Source organism: Zingiber officinale, chromosome 8A (genome assembly GCF_018446385.1).
Source record: "Zingiber officinale cultivar Zhangliang chromosome 8A, Zo_v1.1, whole genome shotgun sequence".
In the NCBI taxonomy this organism is placed as follows: Eukaryota; Viridiplantae; Streptophyta; class Magnoliopsida; order Zingiberales; family Zingiberaceae; genus Zingiber; species Zingiber officinale.
In genome coordinates this window covers 82,284,841-82,294,244 of record NC_056000.1, presented here as the reverse complement: position 1 = coordinate 82,294,244, position 9,404 = coordinate 82,284,841, and positions in this window count along the sequence as shown.

Here is a 9,404-nt window from a genome sequence, read left to right as displayed (position 1 = left end):
ATATCTGATAAGCTAGTCCGTGACTAGTGAAGACTGCTCGACCCCCACGAACGGGGGAGATAAGATATCCGATAAGCTGGTCCGTGACCATTGAAGACCGTTCGACCTCGAACGGGGGAGATAAGATATCCGATAAGCTGGTCCGTGACCAGTGAAGATCGCTCGACCCCAAACAGGGGAGATAGAATATCTAATATACTGGTCTATGACCAGTGAAGGCCGCTCGACCCCGAACGGGGGAGATAGAACATCTGATATGTTGGTCCGCGACCAGTGAAAGCCTTCACATGGGTTTAACGTCGCCGCTCGACGGTCTTCACAGGGGTTTAACGTTGCCGCTCAACGGTCTTCACAGGGGTTTAACATCGCCGCTCGATGGTCTTCACAAGGGTTTAACATCGCCGCTAGATGGTCTTCACAGGGGTTTAACATCGCCATTCGACGGTCTTCATAGTGGTTTATAGTTGTCACTTCACTTCTAGAGCCTGTGGCTCTAATATAACTCAAACCCGGCCGATCGGCGTAGGAGTCTCTGACTTTGAGCCTGTGGCTCTAATATAATATAATCTCGGTCGATCGGCACGGGAGTTTTCGACATTGAGCCCGTGGTCCTAATATAATATAATCCCGGCTGATCGGCACGAGAGTCTTCAACATTGAGCCCGTGACTCTAATATAATATAATCCTAGTTGTTCGGCACGGGGGTCTTCAACATTGAGCCCGTGGCTCTAATATAATATAATCTCGGTCGATCAGCACGGGAGTCTTCAACATTGAGCCTGTGACTGTAATATAATATAATCCCGACCGATCAGCACGGGAGTCTTCGACATTGAGCCCATGGCTCTAATATAATATAATCCCGGCCAATCGGCACGGGAGTCTTCGACATTAAACCCGTGGCCCTAATATAATATAATCCTGGTCGATTGGCACAGGAGTCTTCGACATTGAGCCCGTGGCTCTAATATAATATAATCTCGACTGATTGGTACGAGAGTCTTCAACATTGAGCCCATGACTCTAATATAATATAATCCCGACCGATCGGTACGGGAGTCTTCAACATTGAGCCCCTGACTCTAATATAATATAATCCCGGTCGATCGGCACAGGAATCTTCAACATTGAGCCCCTGGCTCTAATATAATATAATCCCGACCGATCGGCACAGGAGTCTTCAACATTGAGCCCCTGGCTCTAATATAATATAATCTCGGTCGATCGGCACAGGAGTCTTCAACATTGAGCCCGTGACTCTAATATAATATAATCCCGGCCAATCGGCACGGAAGTCTTCGACATTGAGCTCGTGGCTCTAATATAATATAATCCCGACCGATTGACACGAGAGTTTTCAACATTGAGCTCGTGGCTCTAATATAATATAATCCCGGCCGATTAGCATGGGAGTTTTTGATCAGGGACTGATAACCATGATTTTACTATATTATTTTGATTCATATATGCATGGTTTGATGTTATGTTCATAGATAAAACATATATTTGCATCACATTTCATGCATTGTCTTTATTCTTGGACTTAATTGTAAATTATCTTATTTGTGTGTTATTTGATGTTAATATTTGATTCTTATTTTGTAGGCATCAAGGGATCTTGGATTTGGATCTATTCGAACCAAATTTGTGCTCGAATCGGAGTTTAAACGAGAAGATCAAGCTGCGGAGTATTATGGACCGTTCATCAAAGATTGGATAGATCTGAACCATCCATTGAAGACTAGTCCATCCGACCTAAGGGAGAGTAGATCCAGACCCTTGATCAATGTCAATACATTCGGATCGGATTTTAGGCGATCTTTCACCATTGATTGAGCTCCGAAGCATCCCAGCCATCCGATCAGATATGAGATTTGATTTAAAATGAGAAGCTACAGTAGCTTCATCCGGTGTTCCTGAACTTCATCCGATGATCATCCATCATCTGTAGCTTCCATTTTAGATTCGGAGGTGAAGGTTTGCATATTTCCAGATTTTTGGCCATATCTTAGGTTTTGGGATGTTTCCAGCTTGCCGGAGGCGTTCCTCTGGTGTAGCTAAGCAATTCCAAGCTAACACGCCGCTGAGATTCTTCACTGAGGACTGAAGTTGGGCGTTCTCATCTCCGGCCTCTTGTGTGATGGCAAGAGTGTGAAGTTTGGTTAGATTGATTATGGGATTAGAACAATTATCATTTTAGTTCCTTTTATTACTATTTTAGAAGTTAGGACAGATTTCGTTGATGTTTGTTATGTTTTAGCAAGTAATCTAGCTAGCATTTCATTACCTTGTTGAAGCTTAATTTGTGTTTAATTTGTGCTTGGTTAATTGTTAAGTTGGCTAATTTTTAGTTAGGGTTTAAAGTTTGCTGTAGGTTAGATTTATTTCTGTCTCGCTATATCATATTTAGAGTTAATGGTGTTGATGATGAAATTCATTACGTAGTGTGACAATGCGTATGGATTAATTGGAGATACTTAGTTAGATTTTACTATTGCTTTAGATTAGTTCTTATTTGCTTTGATTTCCATTTATTTAGTTTAGAATCAAAATTCAAACCCCCAATTCTATATAAAAACCCTAAAAAAATGAGAATAACATACAATCTTAGGTTATCATCCGACTGTTAGTTCCTCAAGAGATTCGATCCTGGGCTCGTTATTACAGCATCATTGTGTAGTTAAAGGGTTCAATGGATATAATTTGTTAATTTGATTTGCGAGTGTGACAGATTGTGCTTATCAGGGACTATGGAAAATCCTATGGCTGAAAGAGAAAATATAACGAAAAAACTAACCTGCCGATCAGCAAAGGATCTGACTCAATTTCTCGACTCCCAAATGCCCATGGAGTGAGGAGAATATGATATGCTCGTCGAACCCCACCAAGGTCATGAGTATGGCAGATTTTTTCGACGTCGCCCATCTCCACATTCCAGATCAGGCAAAGTTTCCACAGACGGTGCCAATTATGATCCTGTCGGGAATCTGAGAAGACGAGACTGCCGGTGTGTGAAGTGTTTGGAATGTTAAACGCATCTTCATGACCCAGATAGTGAGCTATCTTCTGTGTTAACCAAGTCGTCAGAAGTCCTCTGGTCAACAGTACCTGCAGCCAGCGACCGGGTTGCCCCAGTCCCTAGTACCCCGATACTCGAGGTGGTTCCCACGAACGTATAAGTAGCCGAATAATAGTAGAACAACGAGATGAACGAATAATGAGTACGAGAACGTACCCTAGCCCCGGGGGAGGGGGTGCCCTCGGATGGATAGGTGAGCTGGTCGCGATGCGAATCAAGTCGCCGAAGCTCTGAAGAGTAGACGAATGTGAGGCAGCTGAGTAGCCGGATCTGAGGGCGACGACATGGAATCCGGTGCAGTATGGATCTAAAAGGAGGCATGTCAGCCAAAATATGACGATGGCTCCTAAGCCGGAATACCACAACGGCTCACAAGCTGGGACACGACATGCAGGCCAGATAATACCAATAACTCACAATCATAATAGCGGTGCAAAGAGTGACATACAACGACGCAATGGTCGGAACCACATCGGCTCGCAGGCTGAACATCATCTCGACTCGAAGGCCGAAGTAGACAAACCTGAGCATTCCAACGGCGGCTGCCCGAAGGGTGACGGCGACCGCTAGCGGAGGCAGCATCGGCAGCTACTGGAGGCGTCGATGGTAGCAGCGGGATGCACCGGCGGCCTACTGACGGGAGGCACCAATGACGGCTGGAGGATGCGTCAGCGCCTGCTGGAGGTGGCGGTGCTCGCCGGAGGCAGCGACGGTGATGATAGCCAAAGGAGGAGGCTGCGATAGCTGCGACAGCTGCGACAGCGGCGACAGCCACTGGGGACGACGTCTACGGCTGTTGGAGGCGGTGGCCTCTAGAGGCGGCGACGACGACCGTTGGAGGCGGCACTCGCCAGAGGCGGCAGCGAGAACCTCCAGCGAGGTGGCGTGCGTCTCCTGCGGCTATGATGGCGACGGCGAAGAGAAGCACGAAGGAGGAACTCCATCCCTCGTCCGTTCGCAGTGTCAACGACCAAGCAAAACAAGGTAGTCGCCTGGTGGTTGCGGACCGAACGCAAAAGGAAAGAAGGGGGCGGCGCCGGTGTCGTCGGCGTGGAGAAGGAAGCGATGACGACCATGGCGTCAAGAGGAGAAGGAAGAGGAGTGACGGTGGTCGGCGCCCTCACGAAGGTGGACTGAAGGGGAGAAGGGGAATGGCCGCCGACGTCTACTGACGGTGGAGTTCGCGTTCCCCCTTGCATGCCTTCGTCATAGCGGCGGACCAGCCAACCCCCGAATCAGAAAAACTCCCCCCCTGTGAATAGTGCTCCCTTCCCTACTTATGCCCTAAACAGTGGAAAGACTCAAATGCCCCTCCTCCTCCTAATTTCCTCTCTACCCCTAAACTGTCTCCGTATCACTTTCCTTGTTGATAAGCATTATAGATTGTTGAGTCTAAATTAGGTAATTTTTATAATCCTCTAATTAATCCATTTAATTTGCTTATATTTCTGAAGTTTGTGTGTAACATTCTTCTATGTCATAACCAAGTTTCTTCTTTTTGTATTAAGTAACACTTAAGTGAAGAAGTGGTTAGGTTAATTGCATAGATGTTGTCTTTTCTAAACCCTTTTAGACTTATTGTAGGGTTATCGAAGTGCTTGATTAGGCATTCCGAAGATAAGAACTTAACCTTATATCTAGTGTCACATAATTGACTAATACTAAGAAGGTTATACCTGAAATTTTTAACAAGTAACACATTTGTAATAATAAAGTCAGTTTTAAGTTCAATATTATCTATGCCAATTACCTTGAGTTTGTCGTTGTTCCCAAAGGCAACTGTTCCTAAGCTTGTGTAGGTAAGTTGAGTGAATTTGGTGTGATCTCTAGTCATATGTTTGGAGCAACCACTGTCCAAGATCCGATCCACTTGGTTTCCTATAATAGGTAGGAGTTAGGGTTAGTTTGAGTTTGATTTTAAATTTACTTGAAATGATTCTTAAGTTTAATTGTTTAATTAAGAATAATTTTAAGTTTATTACTTTAGAATAACCCTTTAAGATAATTTTTTAAGTTAAAAGGATTTAAAATAATTTTTAAGTTAAAAGAATTTAAAATAAATTTTAAGTTAAAAGGATTTAAAATAATTTTTTAAGTTTAAAATAATTTTTATGTTAAAAAGATTTAAAATAATTTTTAAGTTAAAAAAGTTTAAGATAATTTTTAAGTTTAAAATAATTTTTTAAGTTAAAAAGTTTTTAAATAATTTTTAAGTTCAAAAAGATTAAGATAATTTTGAAGGTTAAAATAATTTTTTAAGTTAAAAAGATTTAAAATAATTTTTAAGTTAAAAAAGAGTAAGATAATTTTTAAGTTTAAAATAATTTTTTAAGTTAAAAAGATTAAAAATAATTTTTATGTTAAAAACGTTTCAGATAATTAACTTTAAAATAATTTTTTAAGTTAAAAAGATTTAAAATAATTTTTAAGTTAAAAAAGTTTAAAATAATTAAGTTTAAAATAAACCTTTAATTTAAAATAATTTTAAAATCAAATTTTCAATTTTATTTTATTTTATTTTAATTTGATTTTGATCCTTAGTCATCTCACTCGATCTAACTTTTTCAATCAGGGGATCCTATAATTTTGTGAGATGAGTTAAATTTGATTTTTAGGGTTTGGTTTAACTTTGTGTTAGATTCAGGTTTAGCTTTAGGATCAACAAACAGGTATTCTTTGAATAAACTTCTGGGCTATTGTGAGTCACTTGGACATCATTAGAGTAACCATGCCTTCGAGGTTTTCCAAATAGTCATATTCATTGAACTTAATACAAAACCTTGGTCTAACTAGTTAGGATCTGTAAGGGGTAGCTTCGGTTAGTTCCACTAAGCCAAATACACCAGGTCAAAGCCATATCTTTCTAAACATGCATAGACAAAGTTTCCCTAACGTATTATCATCCAAAATTTCACCAGTATCATAGGTCAAGTTAAACGGATGTCCCTTTTTAATACTAGACCTAATTACCCTACCGGGTAGGTTATTTTTGGAGGTGCCAACTATTCCAGAGCCCCCCCTGAATTATTGATCCAATTTAGGTTTTAGTTTTGGGTTTATATCGATTACTTTTATAATTGTATTTGACTTGATGATAGTCTGATTTTGGGTAGGCTCTAAAATAGTTTGATTTTGATTTATTTGGTCTAGATTTGTGTTTTGGCTTTTGATTTGGTTTATCAGATTTTACATAGTATATTTTATCTTTGGGTATGTAATGTTGGTTAATTCCTACTTGCGTGGTTAAGCACGCTTTCGGAACCCAAGCTTTAGTTTGTTACTTGTGTTGAGTTATTAGTGATATAAATGCTTTATTTGAACTTGACTTATAGCCAAGTCTAGATTTATTGTAAACGACTTTTTGACTATTTAAAATAAGATCTAAATTTTTAGATCTTGTTGTAAATTTTTCTAAAAGCCCTTTTAATTTATTAATTTATTTTTTTAGTGTTGAATTTTTCTCCTCAAGTGTTAAATCTTGAGTTGGATTAGGATTTGTGATTTGTTCCTTAAGGTTTTGGTTTTCCTTAAGGAGCAATTTATTTTTATTTTCAATTGCATTTAATTTTTTATTTAAACAGGCAATGACTTTGAAAATTTTCTTATTTAGACTAAGGTATACCTCTTCAGGGCCTTCGGAAACGAGCGCAGACTCGTGGCTCGATTCGGGTTCAGACTTATCTTCCGATTCTTCCTCCAATTCTGACTTGTGTGCCATTAACACAAGGTGGCTTTGGTGCTTCTGCTCCTTGGCTTCCGATTCTTCTGAAGACGAGTCTTCCCATGTTGCTTTGAGAGCCTTCTTCTTGGTTGTCTTCAACTTGTCGCTCTTCATCTTCGGCCACTCGTTCTTGTAGTGGCCTTTCTTGTTGCACCCGAAGCAAGTCACGTTCCTTGGTTTAATTGGGGAGTTGATCTTCTGCAAGTCTTTTCTGCTGAAGTTCTTCTTCCTCCTAGTGAACATCTTCCTTACCAGGTTCACCAGGTACTCTTCATCTTCTGAATCTTGGTAAGACTCATCTTCAGGTTCAGGCTTGGTCTTCATCTTTTCTTTGGAGGAGCCTGCAAACAAAGCGATACCTTTCGCGGTTCTAGCGTTAGTCTGCTCGTGTAACTCAAGTTCGTAAAATAACTTGTCTAATTTTAACTTAGAGAGATTCTTCGAAATCTTATAGGCATCCACAATGGATGCCCACAATACATTTCGAGGAAACACGTTTAGAGCATACCTGATTAAGTCGCGATTCTCCAATTGGTAGCCTATCGCGTGAAGTCCATTGAGGATGTCTTTGATCCTCGCATGGAGCTAACTTGCCATTTCTTCTTCCTGCATTTTAATATTAAAGAGTTTATTTAAAAGAAGGTCATGTTTAGTTACCTTGGCGTCGCTTGTTCCTTCGTGTAGTTCGACTAGCTTGCCCCATAATTCCTTCGCATTTTGGTGTGGACCCACTCGGTTTAGCTCTTCCCTCGTCAGTCCGCATTGTAGCATGTTGAGGGCTTTGAAGTCCATTGAGGCTTTCTTTTTCATGTCCGGAGTCCACTGTTTTGGATCCAGTGGTCCGAAGTTGTCGACTGGCACCTTGTATCCTCTGGTGACGTTGAACCATTGGTCAAAATCAGTCTTCCGAGTGTCTGGACCACCTTTCTCCAGAAAGTCCTTCTCCTGCAAGAAAGAGTTAGCCCGAGGCAAAATAATAGTTAAACTACCCTGCAAAATAGAAGTTAGCACAATATAATAAAAGAATAGAAATTATATTCTGTCTCATCGAGACTGAATCTAGTAAAGATCTCAACTTAGATTTTTGAAATGATTCTAAGTTGAATCGGCGCCTAAGTTCCCTAACTGGGAACGCGTCCTCACCAAGTCACTCTCATCCAGTGACTCACCTTAACTTACTGCCAGACGTCCGGTCAGCCCGTCGACCCGTCTGGACTTCGTGCCAACTTTCAGGTCAGCCTGTCGACCTAGCTGGACTTCGTGCCAGACATCCGGTCAGCCCGTCGACCAGTCTAGGCTTCGTGCCAGCTATCAGGTCGGCCCGTTGACCTAACTGGACTTCGTGTCAGACATCCGGTCAGCCCGTCGACTAGTCTGGGCTTCTCCTGCATACTTAGTTAAAGTGTTAGATCACAATGAAACTAACTTAACCTATTTTATCATTCATCAAAACCTGAGTTAGACCGTTAGTGCTAACCGCACTAACAGGTCACAGTCAAGACGGTCAGCGGTTGGGCGATGTTGGTCGGTCGAGCAAGTCAAACATCGATCGGGGATTAAGCACCAAACCACCATCTTTGGTACAGGGAGTAATCAAACTGACACTCAAGGGATGCACAGAAGCCGAGTTGAGCGGCTCCTCCGCTCGGCCCGACAACGGACGACACTTGGGCAGAGGACTTTCAGCCGAGCGGATTTCCACTCGGTACGACAGTGAACTTTCAGCCGAGCGACATGGTCAGACAACGCAATGATAGCAGAATTCCGGCCGAGCTATCATTCCGCTCGGCCAAGTAACAGACACAACGAGATATCCTTCGACATCCTTTTGGGAGTGATAACCAGTATTTTGTCATGACATTTTGATCCATATAGGCATACTTTTTAATCTTCTCATATGTTAAAGTGATGTTTACATCATGTTTCATGAGTTAGAGTCATTTGTGGACTTAATTACAAATTATATCATATTTGTGGTATTTGATGCTAATATTTGGTTATATTCTTTGTAGGCATCGAGGGGCCATGGACCCGATCAGATCAAACCAAATTTGGGCTCAAATCCAAGCTTAAATGAAGAGATAAAGTTTTGGAGCCACATGAGCCGTTCATTCAAGATCAAGAGAGATCTGAACCATCCATTGAAGATCTGGTTCATATAATCTAATGGAAAAGTATATCAAGACCCTTGATGAAGATTTGAACCTTTGGATCAGATTTAGATCAAGATTCACCGTTGGATCATAGGCAGAATAATCACAGCCGTTCATCACATATCTGAGATTTGATTTAAATGGGAAATGAGAAGCTACAGGGGCTTCGTTAACTTCTACAGTGGGATCGCGAAGAACAGAGGAGGTGCGATCCTTCTCCGACGATTTCGATCCACTCCACCGCCGGCGAGCAAGTGAGGTCAAGGGCACTTCCCTTCCTCTGGTGATCTTTCACAAGCAACCAGCGATGCCACTTCGATCATCTAATCTCAACCACTGCCGCGACTTCATGTGAGAAAGAAGGAGCAGAGAAGGTGAAGAATCTGGTGGTTTCAGCCGATTCTTCTGTCTTCCGGCCGGCGATCTTTCTTCCCTGAAGCTCCGCACCCA